Raw genomic sequence first — 16,812 nt, 5'->3', positions numbered from 1 at the left:
AAATCCAGAGGACAGACCATAGAGTCAGAGAATCATTCTCAAGCTTTAAAATTGAATGGAATTTCCCCTGCTAGGGTTCAGACTTTCTTGGGACCCATGATCCCCTTTTTTCTTTCTGATTTCTACTTTCTGGAATGGAGATGTCTACCTTATGCCTGTCCCAAGATTTTAGTCAGGGTTCTACAGAGAGACAGGATCAACAAGATAGATAGATAGGTAGGTAGGTAGGTAGGTAGATAGATAGATAGATAGATAGATAGATAGATAGATAGATAGACAGATAGATAGATAGATAATAGATTGATTTATAATAGGTTTGGCTTGCATGAATATGGAGGCCAAGAAGTCCCACAATCTGCTGTCCGTAAGCTGGAGAACCAGGAAAACCAATGGTACAATTCAGTCTGTGTCCAAAGGCCTAAGAAACAGGGGGCCATGGGTGTAAGTCCTGGAGTCTCAAGGTCTGAGAACCAGGAGCTCTGAAGTCCAACGTCAGGAAAAGATGGCCGCGCTAGCTCAAGAAGAGAAAGGGAATCTGCCCTTCCTGTGCCTTTCTGTCTCATTAGGAGCCTCAGTGGATTAGCTGAGGGTGAATCTCTTTACTCAGTCTGCTGGTTCAAATGCTAATCTTTTCCACAAACACCCTCACAGACACACCCAGAAATAAAGATTTACCAGCTTTCTTGGCATCCCTTAGCCCAGTCAAGTTGACACAGAAAAATAATCATTACACCCATCATTACATTTTGGAAGCAGATAATTCGTTGCTTGGTTTAACAGGTTCACAATTAGAAAGGCATTTTGGCCTAGGATGGCTCATATCCTGTGTCTCACCCATACCTGATTTAGATGACATTTGGATGAGATTTTGGACTGAGAGTTACTGCTGAAATGGGTTAAGACTTGTGAGGATGTTGGGATGGGATGTTAAGTGTATTTTGCATGTGAGAAAGACACATGAACTTTTGGGGGCCAGAGGGTAAACTGTGATTGGTTGAATTGCGTCCTACAAACATTTGTATGTTGAAGTTCTAAGAATATGACCTTATTTAGAACTAGGGTAATCGTAAATGTAATTAATTAAGTTAAGGCGAGGTGATACTGGGGTTGGGCGGAACACTAATCTAATATCACTGGTGTCCTTATATAAAGAGGAAATTTGGACACAGAGACATGCATTGAAGGAAGACATCGTGAAGAGACACAGGGAGAGACGGCCATTCACAAGCCAAAGAGAGAGGCCTGGAACAGCTCCTTCCCCCTCAGCCCTCAGAAGAAACCAACTTTACTGACCCCTTGATCTCAGACTTCCAGCCTCCTGAGCTGGGGGATAATACATTTCTGTTGCTTAAGCCCCCCAGTCTGTGGTTCTTTGTTACAGAAGTCCAAGAAGACTAAGAAATTTTGGTGTTTTGGAGCAGGGACTTTTCCCTGAGAATAATAGAGAGCCATGGAACTAATTTAAGCAAGGGAGGAATGACGTAAGATCTGTATTCTATAAGTTTACCCCAGCAGCTGTGAGGAAGATGCGCCGAAGGGGGCAAGACTGGAGGCGAGGAGACTAGTTAGGACATGTTGTTTTACTCTAGATGAAAGCTGACGGTTGCCTAATATGATAATAATAATAGGAATAGTAATTAGTAGTAGTTGCAGTACACTTCTTTTTATAACACTAGCTGATCACTTATCCTGTGCTAGGTGCTTTACATAGATTATTATATTTAACACTCACACTATTGTCATCTCCATTTCGGAGACTAGAAAACTTGCCCCAGGCCACACAGTAAGTGATGGGGCCAGGACTTGAACCAGGCAGTGTGGCTGCAACACCTGCATGCAATTGGCATGTTGGTAAATATTTGACAACCAGCCTCGATTTGCAGCATTTGCCTATTTCTGTGGTATTGATACTCCCACCGCAGCCAATTCCAAGCTACCAACGAGTCATCAACAGGTTCACAAAATGGCTGAATATGTAGCTGTCCTTTCTTATGAGGTGGTGAAAGCCAGCCAAGCCAGCTGACTAGCAAAGCACCAGGCACAGTACTAATAACACGTGAAGTGCATGTTACTTCCCTCCTCTCTGGTGGCTTGTCGTAGTAGGATTCTGTCGAGGCTGCTGAGCCCCAGACCACCCAGGACATTCAAATCTTGGTTCTAGCGGTGAGTAACTGTGTGATCTCAGGCAAGTTGCTGAACCTCTCTGAACATGTTTGCTCAGCTCTGAAATTAGTTTTTATGAGGCTTCATTGAGCTCACGGATGTGAAGCATGTGGCCTGGCACATAGTAGGTATACTCCGAGCTTTAGCTGATTTTCTTGTTACTGTGATTGTGTTTTCCAAACCCAGAACAGCAGGAGCACACTGTCTGGTTTTTCTCCAGAAACCCGCCTGGACTGTGAGCGGGCCCGATGCTGGGTCTCAGCTGGTTCGCTGGTGTTAGGTCATATTAACCTTCCGAATGGTCGTGGTGGTGGTGCAGCAGTAGCCTAGCTAGTTGCTAAGACAGTCACAGGCCAGACTTTTTGGGTGTGTGTGTATTTAATCACAAATTTGCAAACGGTCTGAAGGGTCTTAGAACAGTGGATGGAGCCTCTTCCCATGTGGGGCCTGAGTCGTGCCTGTGCTGTTGGAAAAAAATGTCATCGCATGAAGAGTAATAATTAGCAAGCCATCTGCATACTTTTTTTCTATATAAAAGCTTTGACAATGTCTTTCAGTTGTATGTATGGTGCACGAGGAAAACTGGCAGCCATCTGGATTTACGTTAATTCCCTAAATTATTTCTCTATCTCTGTGTAGATAACCATTTCCCATCTTTATCTACGCTTCGATGGTATTGCCTATGCATTCTGGAAGTAGCATTCATGGTAAGCAAGGAGCTGTGGGGGGAAAATTGACTTGTAGCAACAGTTTTCTGGTTTCATGGTGAAATTGATGCAGCCATTCTACAGCCCCTTAATTAACTGCTTGCTTGCTAATAAGGGCTTTTTTCTTAAAGGTTCCTATTTTTTCTTTTAAATCAGTGTAGTTGCCAGGAAATTACAATCAATATTTTAACAATTTCCCATTTGTTTCCATTGTGATTCTCAAAAATACTCACCACCCCCAATGTCCCTGTTAATTAAAATTGTTTAAGAACACGATGAAGAGAAATAATCCGACTCGTTTCCCAATGGCTCTCCTCCGCCGCACCAGGGCAAAATGCCATGTGTCCCCCAGAAGCGCCCCAATCTGGCTCCACACCTGGCACAGACTCACGTTTTACCAGACATATCAGAACACTCACTGTTTGCCCAATATCATAAGGTGTTTGAACCTTTGGTGGGGGGACCTGAGCTTTCATACTGATGTGTTTCATCTTGTTAGATTCAATACCTGCCTCCTGTCTTTGGGGGTATATGCCATAATATTCCTAACAGTAGCCTCTTCTCTGAGGACTAATGAACTATGGGCCAGGTGCCCTGCCAAAGGTGGTCCCATGCACAGGGGGCTGCAACTCCAACTATACCCCAGTAAGGCAGGTACCACTAAAACTACCATTTGACAAGTGAGACATCTGAGACTCAGGAGGTTCACATAGCTAGTTGGTGTCAGAACCCGGTTGTATACCAGGGCCTCTAGGCTCCCTGATCAAGTTGTGCTTTCTTTGCCTGGGCCTCCCCATGGCATTTGTCTGTCCTGGTTCCTATCGGTTGTGGCCTCCAATCTGCTGTGGTCAGAGAACACAGGTCACCACTGGGGTCAGGACTGTATGCAGAGGATGAGTCAGCAAGCCCTGAGTGAATGCTTCAGGAGCCTTGAGCTCAGAGCCTGAGCTGGGGGTAGGGTTGTGGTCTCTGCATGCGTGGATATGACTGCTGAGAGCTAGGAGCCAGGAGAGAGGCAGGGGGAGCAAGTGGAAGGCGTGACCTCCAGTTGGGCACAGCCAACAGCCTCTGCATAAGTGCAGAGGTGGGGGAATGCCATGCCCCATGCTGATCCCTGCCACATGCACCACCCCATTTCCTCCCTCTGGTTCCAGATTCTGCCACCCAGAGGCCGCTCTGAACCCCCTCTGCCCCAGTCACAGGTCAGCCATGATTTTATCAGGGAGGCTTCAGGGGAATCTTAAAATTCCCTGGTAAAACAATGGAACAGGAAGAACTGAGGGTGAAGGCCTGCAAAGTCAGAGGTACAGACAGGTCCATGGATGGCCAAGGAGGGAGGGTGTCCATGCTGCAATGGGAGTCAGGCCAGGCTTCACAGAGCAGGAGGCTTTCAAGGGAAAATGTAAGAGCAAAGGTGGGAATGTGGGAAGAACCAGGAATTGTTTGGTGTCCAATTAATAGCCTAGCCAGGCAGAAGGCCCAAAGGCATGTGTGAAAGTACCAGGAGATGAAGCTGATGGAGGCTGAGGCATGACTATAGAGGGCTTTGAATGCCAGGCTGAGGAGTTGGCATTGAGTGCTGTCAGCAGTAGGGAGCCACAGGAGGCTCTGGAGCAAGGGAGTAACCACAAACAGAGCAACTGGATGTGTGCTTCTTATCTGCAGTTAGCATGCCTGTTCTCCACAGGCCCCAATCTGAATTCCAGAGGCTGCCAGGTAAGCCTCCAGCACTTGTTACATGAACTTGGAAAAAGTTAGTATAAGTTCACAAGAATATGACTATGAATGACACATGGCTACTGATTATGTTCAAGCTCCGAGTTTGGGTCAGATCAAAAGCAGGCCCACATCGGCCTTGGCATGGTGCCCCTGGACCCCCATAGGCCAAGCCCAACCCTTTGCTTGGTAGCATCTCAGCAACAGGGCCAGGAGATTCCCTCGGGAGCAGGGCAGCCCCCCCCACCCCCACCCAAGACCTGTGGGATTCCTTTCCTCAACAGGACTGTGTACACGTTAAACACGAGTGGCTACGTGGCAGATAGAGGCGGCCCGATTGCATACTGCTCCGCTACTCTCAAGCTGTGTGATCATGGACATGTCCTTTTACCCCTCTGAGCCTCCCATTTCCTCGTCTAGAACATGGAGATAATGGTGGCTTACACCTCATTGGGTACAGGGGCTCCTGTAGGTAATGCACATGGTAGGCCTCAGAAAATGGAGAGAGATACTGTTAGCTCAGGACTTGGTCTGCATTTTGGGTGACGAAAGGGTCTCACAGCCAGTGCACTCAGTGTGGAGAAAGTCCTCTCCCCACCTGTTTCTGTTCCTCTCCCATTTATCTATTAATCTCGGGGGTACCCAAGATGACAACCACAGGGAACCTCTGTTTCCGGTAACCAAAAAAACCACAACACACCTGGGCCACAGTGCCCCTTGGTGACATGACTCCAGGCTGGTTTTAAGGCACAAACAGAAAGTTCTTCGCCTGACCTCCAGTCCTCTTAACTTTTGTTCAGGTCATGAAACTCTTTAAAATGCAATGAAATAAATGAAAACTATGGGCCCCTTTCCCAGTGTATCTGTACAATCCTGTGGTCCCCAGAGTTTCTGGAAAATTCCAAGGAAACAGAATCCTACTAGCATTCACTGAGGAGATACTGCCTGCCAGTCATCGCACTAGGACCTGGGAATACAGCTGTGGACACCAATCACAGCCTTCCTGAGGTCTAACCTGTAGAGAAGGACAGCTAGTGGTAAGCACCAAAGAGAAAACAAAGCGGGAAAGGGGAAAGGAAGTGCCAGAGATGGGCGTGGGGCTTTGAAATATTACATAGGATGGCCAGGTGACACTTATGTCAAGATTAAGAAATAAGAGAACCGGCCCTGTGGATATCTGGGGAAGTGCATTCCAGCAGCGGGAACAGTTAGTGCGAAGGCCCTAAGGAGGATGCCTGCTGTGCAGAGGAAGAGTCAGGAGGCCTGGAGCAGAGGGAGGGAGGGCGGCAGGGAAGATAATGTCATCCGGATGCGGGGGGATGTCTTGCAGGGTGCACAGAGATTGGGACTAGACTGAGGTGGGGAAGAGAGGTTTAGGAGGAAGTAGGAAACAGAAGAACCCATTAGGTGGCTACTGGAGTAATCCAGGTGGGAGATGTTGATGGCTGGACCCAGGGGGTAGCATTGAAGGAAGAGAGAAGGCTGAGATGGTGGATATATTTTGAAGATGGAGATGAATTGCTTGCATCTCTGGATGTCGAGTGTGAGCAAAAGAGGAGTCAAAGCAACTGGAAGAATAGAGCTGCCATAAACTGAGGTGGTAGACTACGGGAGAAGTGGGTTTGGGGAGTGACCAGGAGCTCTTCTCAGGCCAAGTGGAATTTGAGATGTGCAGTGTCTATCTAGGTGTTGATGCAAAGCAAGCAGTTGGCCATCTGACAGGTGCAGCTGTGATGTCACAGGATCCCGTGACATTTAGGGGATCTGGCATCACTCGCTCCACTGGGGAAGCAGAGGGAAAGTGACATGAGGGTAGAGATTTCTGGGAACAGAACCCTATCTTCCACTTCCTTGACCAGTGTATTTTGTAGGGGTGGGGATCAAATTTTAACAATACTGCAATGCTCTCTGATAGTTATTGCAGGTTCCAACAGCTTTGTTGATCGGGTTCCCTTCAAGACACTCGAGAGCTGTGTCGAGCTCTAGGGGTGCATGGTGTTTCTAGGATGACTCCTCTCTGCAAGATCCTGACAGGCCAGGGGCCTTGTCTGGAGTGAAGATGAGGATTGCAATGTCACTAGAGAGCAATAAGCATCCTTGTACACAAGCCCTCTGCTGAGCAGCCCCGGCTGGGCCCAGCCGAGGTGGATTACTTTCCAGCTGAGCCTTGCATGCCCACCTCACCCTCAGGGGCCCTGCTCGCCCTGGTACCGGGGTAATGTGCAGGTGTCTAAAACCTGTGCCACGTGGTTGGGGCCCAGACGCTGCCCCTTGGCAGGGGAACTTCAGGAAACCTCGGAGGCCATTCCCCACCTTCGTGGCCCCTACTCAGTCCATGAGGGTACCGCGCTAGGTTCTCAGAGGGCTCGAGCTGTCCGCGTGGGCTCGGGGCGTGGGCGTTTAGGGAAGGAGTGGCCGAATGGGCGGTGGGCCCACCCCTTTATTCCCAGCGCCCGGCTCGGCCGAGTGCGACCAGATGTGGTGGTGACAGGTCGCTCCTCAGAGGTGCTGGCAGGAGCCGTGGGCAGGCTCTGAGGCTTCGCCCGCCAAGCGCTGCTACTGTCGGACCCGACGCAGCGTCGGCCCCCGGGCTGAGATCAGGGAATTCCAGGTTAGGAAATGCAGCCGGGGAGGAGACCCTGGAGAAGAGGCGCAGGCCAGCCCTGGGGTGGGGGAGGGGAGCTGCTGGCCCAGGAGCCATGCATACGGCGGATGGGCTGCTCTGGCCCGCCCAGCAGTTCACAGGCAACCGGTGTGCCTGCAGAAGCTGCAGGTGTTTGCCCCAGGATAACCCCCTGCCGAGAGAGGGTCGGTGCAGCCCCGCTAGGGTAGGGGCTTCACGGCTCCAAGCCAGGAGGGCGGGAGACTGGCTGGCGCGCCTGGGCTCCAGGCTGAGCACACCGGGGGGCAGCACAGACAGCGTCCCCGCGGAGATGGCGGGGGGAGGGGAGTGGCGGGCGTAGGAGGAGGGGAGAGTAAGGAGGAGGGGGAGAGGGCGGAGAGGGGGAGAGGGCGGGGAGAGAGGGGGCCGCTAGGGGAGCAAGGGGGCGGGTGCAGTTCAGTAGCCGCCACCTGAGAGCCCTGGTCCCCATTGCTGTCACAGCAGGTCGGCCGGGCTGTCCAGCGGTAGCCAGTGAGCGGACGCGTCGGCAGTGGGACAGGCGCTACCCGCCCAGCGCCCCCCACTGAAGGTGAGCGCCCTCTCGGTAGCTAGCTCTTGGGCCAGTCCCTGCTGAGAATGGGACGGGGTGGGGGTGGGAGTCAAATAGGCTACTTTACAACGAGGCTCCCTTCCGTGTGACGCTCCGGAGTCCTCCAGGGTCCAGGGTCCTGCCATATCTCTCTCTCTCTCTCTCTCCCCCCTCCCTCTCTCCCTTCCCCCCCCTCCCTCTCTCTCTTCCCCGGTGCCTCTCTTCCACTCTCCGTTATTTTCCGTCGGTTTCTGTTGGTGCCTCTCTCGGTCTTCCTCTCTCGGCTCCCGTGATTCGCGCGCACTCTCGCCCTGTCTATAGTGAGAACTGGCTCTCCCGCGCTCCCGGCTGGCCCTTGGTCCGTCAGGGGCGCGCACGGCTCTCCCGCTCGCTCTGCCCACTCTCGGGAAAGCTACCTGCGCCTGTGGGTTTCCTAAGCGCGCGAGGCTCAGCCTGTGGCCCTCCCGCGAGTCCCATCCTCTCATGCTCGGGGGCGCTCGGTCACCCCGCTGCCTCCTTTCCCCATCAGCGGACCGTCTAGGCGGGCCACCTGCCGCGAGGGGCACTGACCGCCTCCAGCTGCGTGCGGAGCCACAGAGGTAAGTGCCTTCATGCCCCTTCCTCCTCCCCTCCGCTCCGACCCAGGCACCCGGGTTCGAGTGGACTGCAGAAATGAGGCGACTACAGCGAAGCCAGCCTGTGGCCGCTTTCCCTTTTAAAAAGTGGCCGGAGAGCCCAGGAGGCCCCTTGGGCGGCCGCCGCGCTTCCGCTGCCCCAGACCCCTTTGGCTCCTGGAAACTCAGTGTTTCGGGGCTCAGAGCCGGCGGGGTCGCGGGCGGGGCAGCGCGGCTTCCCCTTTAAGGCTAGAGCCGCTTGTCGCCGCGAGTGTGAGGGTGTGTGAGTGTGCGGCGTGCGTGTCTCCTCCTCCCCGAGTGACACAGCAGTGAGAAATGCCTATCAGTAACTTAAACCCCCGAAACTCCACCTTCCGGGCGCACGGCGCGGAGCCGGGCGGTGGGAATGGAGCGAGCAGATTGAGGCCGCCACTGCAGCGCCGCCGGCATGAACTTGGCCACGAGCTGAAGCGGCCGGCGGCGGGCGGGCGCGGGGGCACCGGCCGCTAGCCAGGGGGTGATCTGCAACCGGGCCAAGCCACTCGGCGGGCGCCGGAGGCCAGGCTGCCCGCGCCAGCGGCCGCCCGCCCCTGGGGCACTGCCCCCGCCACCGCCGCGGGAGCTCCGCAGCACGGTAAGGCTGAGGCAGGCATGGGAGGTCCGAATGCTGGGGGGGCTCCAAGGTGCCCTGGGGGCCCCATTTGTGATCCCCATCGCGGAGGGGCCCGGACCCAGGGGTGCTGAGAGCTGGGGAACCCCAAAGTTTGCTCCAAGCACACGGCCCACCTGGCGTAGCGCGCGGCCGCCCCACTCTCGGACCAGCCGGGCCGGGCTGAGCGCGGCTCGCATCGCCTGGGGCTGCGGCCTCTTCCTTCTCCCCCGCGCCCACCGGCCGTCTGGAATCGGGCAGAGGCAGCCAAATACCAGGGAGGGAAAGCAGAGGGGCACAAGCCACGCGGGCTCCCCCGGCCGAGCCAGGCGACCGGGAGGCTCCCACTCTGTCCCGGCACCCCCTGGGCCGCTTGCAGCCCGGATGCCCCTGGCGACGTTGCCTTCGCTCGCTAGCTCCCTGAGCCCGGGCCAGTCGGCAATGAGCGCAGGATGCAGGAATCCCCCCTCACCCCAACCGGGTTTGCCGCCGCCGCCGCGGAGAGGGAGTGCGGAGTGTGCGCGCGCCGAGCCCGCTGCCTTGCGCTGGCTCCCTTGCCAAATCCTCCCCTGGAGAGCAGCCCCGAGCAGAGCTGGCGGCTCGAGGCAGCCCCGACTGGGCTCCTGCCCGAGGTCCCGGCGCCCCCGCGCTCGGAGCTCCCAGGCCTCCGAGCCGCGGCAGAGCCCGGCGCCCGGCGCCGGCAAGGGCGGGCGGGAAGCCCCCCGGAGCGCCGCCAAATACTTTTCTCGGCCAGTTGGCTCGGCTAGGCTCCATCCCGATGCAGCGTGTCGGAAGCCGCTTGGAAAGCTGGCCATACCATCTGATTTTGATCCGTGATTAAACGCGGACTGAGCAGACGCTAATAGGATTAGCCTGCCAGAAAACTGCTCTGAAGTCGTCGGAACCTGAGCAACACAGACGCACCTCGGGCCGGGGCTTTGCCCTCCACGCTCCTGCAGCTGGGTGCTGCCGAGCGGAGCGCCCTGAATGTGGGTGTGTGTGCCCTGGCGGGAGCACACGATGGCTGGGGAACGGGGAGAGAAGAGACTCCCCTTGCTAGGGTGGCTTGACGTTTTTGGCAACAGAAGGAATTCCCGGGGCTCCTTCCCCGCGGCGAACGGGCCGTTCACGGGTAGCTGACTGAGGCTGCCTCCGGGACATTGTCTGTGAGAGAGAGCGAGCCCAGCGTACGACAGGCGGGTGGCCGCGCTGGAACAAAGACGCAAAGTCTCCCCTAGCCCCAGCAATTTCGAAAGAGTTGGATGGGAAAAGGGCCCGGCTGTCCTGGGGGAGACCCCCGCGGGAATCGTACCGCCCCCACCGGCCCCAGCCGCGTGCGATCGTGTTCCCAGGCTGCAATGAGCCAGCGGGCAGCACCGCAGCGGCACAGCCCAGTCTTTGGCAGGCGTGGGCCGCCGCCCGGGTGCCCACGGGCCGGGCGGGGTCGGGGCCGCGCACCCACGGGGGCTTCCCAGCCGCCGCTGCTCGGGGCTCCTAGAGACCGCGCAGCTTCTTCCCCCACCCCACCTCTTCTTGTCTTTATAGATCGCTCTCCTTCTCACCCACCACCGCCGCTGCGGCCAACAATCCGCTTTCTAAAAAGCCCCTTTGTTTCCCAGGAGGCTGGAGCGAGGGAAGGGGAAAGGGATGCAGAGGCAGAGGGCGGGGGCGGCAGCCTCCCAGTGGCTTCGGACCGCTCGGGACAGGAGGGCATATGTAGGCGGCGGGGGAGGGGGCTGTTTCCAAGACCTTCCGCAGGAGCCGCAGAAGGTGTAGGGGAGCCCCCAGCTCCTGACACCCAGCGGGCGCCCAGCCCGCGGGCGTTAGACACTCTGGGCCCCAGCAGCCCGGCGGGCGGGCGCTCAGGCCAGCCGGCGGCGCGCGCTCCATGGGCTGGGCGGACGCGGCTCTCCGCTGCGCTCGCCGGGCGCGGGCAGAGGGGGCGCCCTCTCTTCGGTTTCGCTTTACTGCCCGCGCCCCTCGCCACCCGGGCTCTGGGCGGCTGTCGCGCCCGCGGGTGTGAGACGACGGCAGCGACTCTGAATCTCTCACTACCCCAGGGCTACTGTCTTTACTCCTTTCGGCGCCCTTCTGCCGCCACCTCCCCCCAGCCGCAGGCTCCAACGCTCCGCGAGCCCCCTTTGTTTGGAGGCTCGGAGGGAGTCCGAACGGCCACCTCCGAGGTTCTTGCAGCGTGGGCGGGCAGTGCGGATGAGGATGCACCTCCGGACCGTGCCTCTGGACACTGGGGATATACAGGATTTAGCCGGCCCCTATCCCTTACACCTGCTCCCCAAACTTACGGGACCCCGGGGGAGCGCTTACACTGAGGAATGTTAATCATAAAGTGGGAAGTAATCTTTTGCCAGCCTCTGGGCCTGCCCTGCCCCCGCCCCCCGAAGCGGCCAGCTTCTTTCCTGGTAAAGTTTGTTCGGAAAGGGAATACTGACTATAAGAAAAATTGACAAATAAGGAGTAGTGGGCGGAGCCCAAACTCGACTAGTGGGTCCTCCCAAGCTAAGTGAGATTCCTCCAGTTGTCTCGCCGCCACCACTGCCTCCGCCCCCTCTCCCCATTTAATCTCATGGAAACATATTATTTGTGCCTTTTCACATATCTTTCCTCTTCCCCACTCCCCTCTGCTCCCTGGAGATTATTCGTAAGTGTTGATCGAACATTTGTTCTCTGGTCTTTGGAATAGAAGGTGAAGCGTTAACCCCCCCCCTACAACACGCACATCCCAATTGCATCTAAAACCACAAGAAAGTGCTCAAAGAGTAAACCACGAGCTCTACCTTCTCCTCCCCCCTTTGTGCTTCCCGTCTGGAGCAAGATCATTGGAAAATAAAGCTGCTGATGTGCGAGATGGAACATATGGTCCCTCCATAAGAGAGTAGCTGAAATGGCCTTGAACCTGCCGGACAGACCAGCTGTTTGCTGCCAGCCAGAGCAGCTAATCAGCTTCTTCCCCTTAAAGTAACAGCCCTCTTTTCTCTTGATGACTAGTTTGCATATTAAATAAGATATTCTCCAGAGGAGAAACATGATGTGGTCCTATATTGCTTTGTACTTTGGTGTTTCTCTCCAATGCTTGTCCCCTCCTCTGGGGGCTGCCTTCACCTCTCCTCACATATACTTCCAGTGTGTGAATGTTTCCTTTAACACAGACTTAAGAATGTTACTCAAAGTGGAATTTGGGGAGAGGGAGGCAGGAAAAAAGAGAGGGTCTGACAGATTCTCAGATGCCAGGGAAGAAGTCTCTGTTTTGTTCTACTGGCTTTAGAAAAACTAGCAGCAGCACCCCCCCTCCCCCACTTAAATATATCACAGAGAGCTGCAGCTCTTCCTTATAAGATCTCCTTAAAAATCATCCTCTTCCGGCTGTGACCATTTTCAGTTTTCCTTCAGTACAATGTGTTTGAGAGGGGGAAAAAAACAGTTTGGCATTGGAAGAAGAAAGGCTTGAGGAGATACAAGGAAATTCCATGTTAGGAAATCATTAGCAAAGGGTGACTTCGTCTGTTTTCCTGCCACTGACGCTGACAGTGACACAGATGTGTGGGTTGAAACAGGAACGTCATTGAATATTTAAACTCGACCAGGAAATAGCCTATTGCTAGGGTGGGGGTGGGGACTATACATTCACTGCATCTTAAGGTAGAGGATTTACTGTTGTTATTCCTTTTCAGTAAGGAAAGGGAATTTTTCAGGCTTGGGCAACACATTTACTATCATTCCTCCCTCCCTTTAAACTGACCTAAAGGTTTAAAATGCACCTGTTAGTAGAACATCCCTAGGGAACTCAAGCACTGCTTAGGCTTATAAAATGGGCAGAAGCTGATCTTAGACAAGTGGTTCTTATCTTCAGGTAGTGGTTGCACTGCTCCTTTAAAGGGCTTCCTATATGCAGTAAACCTTTTTTTTTTAGGTTCTGATTTTGCTTTTTTTTTTTTTTCTGGAGCTGTGCTTTAGAGAGTTAATTATGCTAGCAGCTAAGAAACTTGTGTTCTAGAGCACTTTCTCCACTAATTAGTAGAATGATCTTGGACAAGTTCATTCTCTCCCCTTGTTCTTCACTCTCCCCTCCATGACTTCCAAATCTAAGTCCCTTCCAGCTTTGATACACTTGTGATTTGTGAATGAAATAGTAATTTTCTGGGAAAGGGAAATAGCATTGGGGAAAACAGCTAGATATATATATATTTTTAAATGGGGCTGAGATTTTTAGGGGCAGCAAGAAGAGGGAGGAGTAAAAAATGGCAGAAAGCTAAGCAGAACAATATACAAATGGGAAGTATTCCTGCTCTTTGTGTCTTCTGCCAGTGTGAACTTCTAACCCAGAATCATGGATGGTGGAAGCTGAGAGGCAACCCGGAGGGCTTCTTGTCCTGTACCCCTAATCCAGTCATCTCAGTGCCTATCAATGGCAGGCCTCCTAATCGTTGGGTTGCTTTACAGATAACAGGATCTAAACTCTTTAAATTAGGCTGGCATGTTTCCGACAGACTCATCTAATATAGAGCAGATTTGCTGTTTTGCAGTTACTTAGCAAAGGTTTCAAGGACATAAAGGCTTTCCCTCTGCACACGTGCCCCACTGGAGTACGGGGTCTGAACTCACTGATGAACCTTTTCTTTTATTCCTAGTCTAGCCGGCTGTTGTTGTTTGTTTGTTTTTTTTTTCAAAATCGCATTTCCAACTTTGAGGATGCGGCAGCCATGAAAGAATCTGCCACTGTCCTGCTTGATGTTAATATTGATTTTTTTTAAACGGATTGGGGGAGGGGTGGACATTATGAAGAAGGACCTTTTATCCTCTGAGCTCTTTGGCAATTATCTTGCTGCCATAAATGTTGATACACATATAATGGATGTAACTAAAAAATCTCCTTATCCAAGCAGAAAAGGCTGAGTGTTTGTTGGAGCAGATAGAATGCTGAGAGTATGAATAGACCAACCCAGATGTGGTTGGGGAGGGAGATAAATGATGGGGGAACAGGAGTCGGTTACTATGGATCAGCACAATAAACTAATTCCCATCATACACCTCTCACAACACCACTGAGGGGTAACCTAGGCAGCACCAGTCAACTGTACGGCAGGAGCAAAGCCTCGCAAAGCTCAGCTGGAAGCAGTCTGATTTTTCAGACATTGAGACCTTAAACATCTTCTGGACTTTGAAGAGGGAAACTTTATAAATCTGCATGAACCCGATGGGTTTTATTGCAGTGCTTGCTACTGGCTTTGTCGTCACTGCTGTCGTCATTTAGAAAGGAAGAGCAAGGAAGAGCATGGAAGAGCAGGCCCAGGAGCCTGCTGACAGTAGGGGTCCTGGGGAGGGGTGGATTTGAATAGAGTCCTGTGTGGTCTTCTAAATGACAAGCCTGGGGCTGCTGAAGCCTCAGGAGCATGCCTTGCAAGGGGAGGGAATGGGTTCTGTCTGTCCCACACTCCGTTACTTTAATTTTTCTCCCTGTTCGCAGAGCCTCCTTGATTTCCTTTGTGCCTCAAGTCCCCCTTTAAAATTTGACCTCTTCATAATTTCCAAAAACAATAAAATAGGTCACAGCTGCAAAAGATACCCCCAGGTGAGGCATAGCGAGGGGCCTCGCTGGCCGTGGGCACCATGCTCCCCAGAGACTAGGCCAAGGAGTACCATAAGGTACTGCGAGAATTGTTTTCTCCCAGAGGGATTCCCCCTAGGCTTCCATGGAACCTCAGCTTCTGACACCGCCCTATTCACTGGCCTATATGAAGGTGGGCTCTCCCGACCCTGGAGGAGGAAGCCAGTCCTGCCTTGGTTGCCCTCTAACCCTGAGGTAACTGGTACCCCTTTCTGCATAGCCTGGCACTTAGCCTCAAAGTGCCCGCACTCCCTGGAGGGGAAGGGACCCACCTATCTTCCTCTCCCAGGGTACCATGCTGCTCATTCTGCCCAGAAAATAACCACAAAGTGAGCGTTAAAGAAATGCCGTTTTTCTTAAGACAGAATTGTTCCAGGAGGCCTGGAGGAAGACAAAGCCAACCATGATTCTGACATGCTAGAAGGGGACCTGGCCAGTTGGCCATTGTGTTTACCCCCTTTGCTCCACCTGTGGGAGCACCTGGATGTTAGGCCATCAGGACACATTCTGCGGATTCTAGAAGAGGCCAGTGGAGGCCACAGGGCTTGAACCTAGTGAAAGGTATCTGGGTTGGAAGGGCCTGGTGGCTTCGGTTTGTGCCCTCTATCTTTGGAGGGGAGCTGTGGGCCTTGGGGAACTAAAGGCAGGACAGAAACCAAGTTGTCCTGAATGCTTTGGGCAATGCCAAGTCCTCTGACCATTCGAACCTAAAACCCCCACCCCCGGGCTTCGTTAAGAGCCTGGTGACATAAAAAGAGGACAGAATCTAGCTCTGCCTTCCTTTTTGGGGCCCCATTAGCTGCTTGACCATAGTCCTACACATAGTCAGACAAAGCTGCCCCAACTCATCTACAAACTCAGATGCTGAGTGTTGGAGGATTTTTGAGCTGGAAAAGGAAAACTGTATGATTTTACACAAGAGGAAAGTGAAGCCCAGAGAAGGGGCCCGAGTTTCCTAAGGGGACACAGTAGAGGGAGCCCAAAGCAGACAGAACCCTGGTCTCAGGCTCTCAGTCAAGTACTAGGGTCCGGAACATCCACTTTGCACTTGTGCTCAGGAAGAGTGAATGTGATTAGAGAAATGTAATATAATCCTGTGTCAGTGTGTGCTTCGATTAGCATTGCTGGGACAGCAGAGGGATGCGGAGGGGTACATTGGAATCAGAGATACACGTTTAGAACTAGCTGAAGATCATCGAAAGTTATAAGTTAAGCATCAGTCTGGGGCCCAGGCATCGGTGCTTCAGAAAGAGGAGTGTCTTGTCTTCTTTTGTTTTCAGGTTGCTGATAGTGTTGGGCAGCCAGCCCCTTGGAGGGCTGGGCTGGGAGGGCTCTGTTGGCAGTTGTGGGTTGTTTTGAGTTCTGTTAATGAGATCTTGGTGTTAGTATCTGCCTCTGGGAAGTTCCAGCACCAACCTGGGAATTTGAAGTGGGACAGTAGTTTCAGGGTAGTTGTCAATGTCACATGCTTTGCATATCTAATTCTGAAAGACTGGCATGCATTATGCTAGGTTTGGGGAGGAGGGCACAGCGTTTCTAAGCCGCTTGTCTGTCAAGGATTAATTTAACCTCTAATTACTATATTTTCTTCGCAGTTTGCTGCATGAACATGTTGTAACAAAAGCTCAAAGAAGTATGCCATTTCATTTCGCTGCCACTCTAAAATTAATTTTGGGGATATGGAGTCAAATCTGACACACTTGGTGTTAAAATGATTGTGCTGACAATCGAATTAAAGTGAACAATCTGATTGTTTCTAGTGATCCCCCAGCAATGTGGTATAGAGTGTTATTGTGTTAGTCGCAGCCACAGCCCTCAAAATGAGCCATGACAACGTGGAAGAGTGTTGCTGCACTAATCCCTCCGGACAGCCAGCGCTCCCGACACATGGCCCATGTGTTGCCTTTGGAGCGTGACTAATGCCCTTCGTAGTAGGGCAGCCTCGGAGCCCTTCCTGGCTGCTAACAGGGCGGGTGCGGGGAGGTCTCCTCCCACAGCAGAGGTGAGGCCATTACCAAATTGGAGACTCCCGGGGGCCTGCTCCCAAGGCAGAACCTGTTCAGGGCATGGTGACAGTGAAATCACAAGATTAAACTGCCGAGGATTCTCCAAGCAGGCTTCTCTGCCTCCTCCTCCTTGTCCCCACTCC

General features: G+C 53.1%; 1 protein-coding gene across 2 annotated transcripts in view; it reads left to right on the top strand.

Moving 5' to 3' along the window:
* Positions 1-8,747: 8,747 nt before the first annotated feature.
* MAMLD1 (mastermind like domain containing 1) overlaps positions 8,748-16,812 on the top strand; it is a 120,050-nt gene continuing 111,985 nt past the window's right edge. For both annotated transcript variants that reach the window (XM_023525119.1, XM_011383598.2), the window contains exon 1: positions 8,748-9,025. The gene's annotated coding sequence lies outside the window, so the exon portion shown is untranslated. The remainder of the gene's footprint in view (positions 9,026-16,812) is intronic.

The sequence above is a fragment of the Pteropus vampyrus genome, unplaced genomic scaffold, assembly GCF_000151845.1.
Source record: "Pteropus vampyrus isolate Shadow unplaced genomic scaffold, Pvam_2.0 Scaffold529, whole genome shotgun sequence".
In the NCBI taxonomy this organism is placed as follows: domain Eukaryota; kingdom Metazoa; phylum Chordata; class Mammalia; order Chiroptera; family Pteropodidae; genus Pteropus; species Pteropus vampyrus.
Note: the sequence above shows the minus strand (reverse complement) of the source record. Positions and strands in the feature narration are given on the sequence as shown.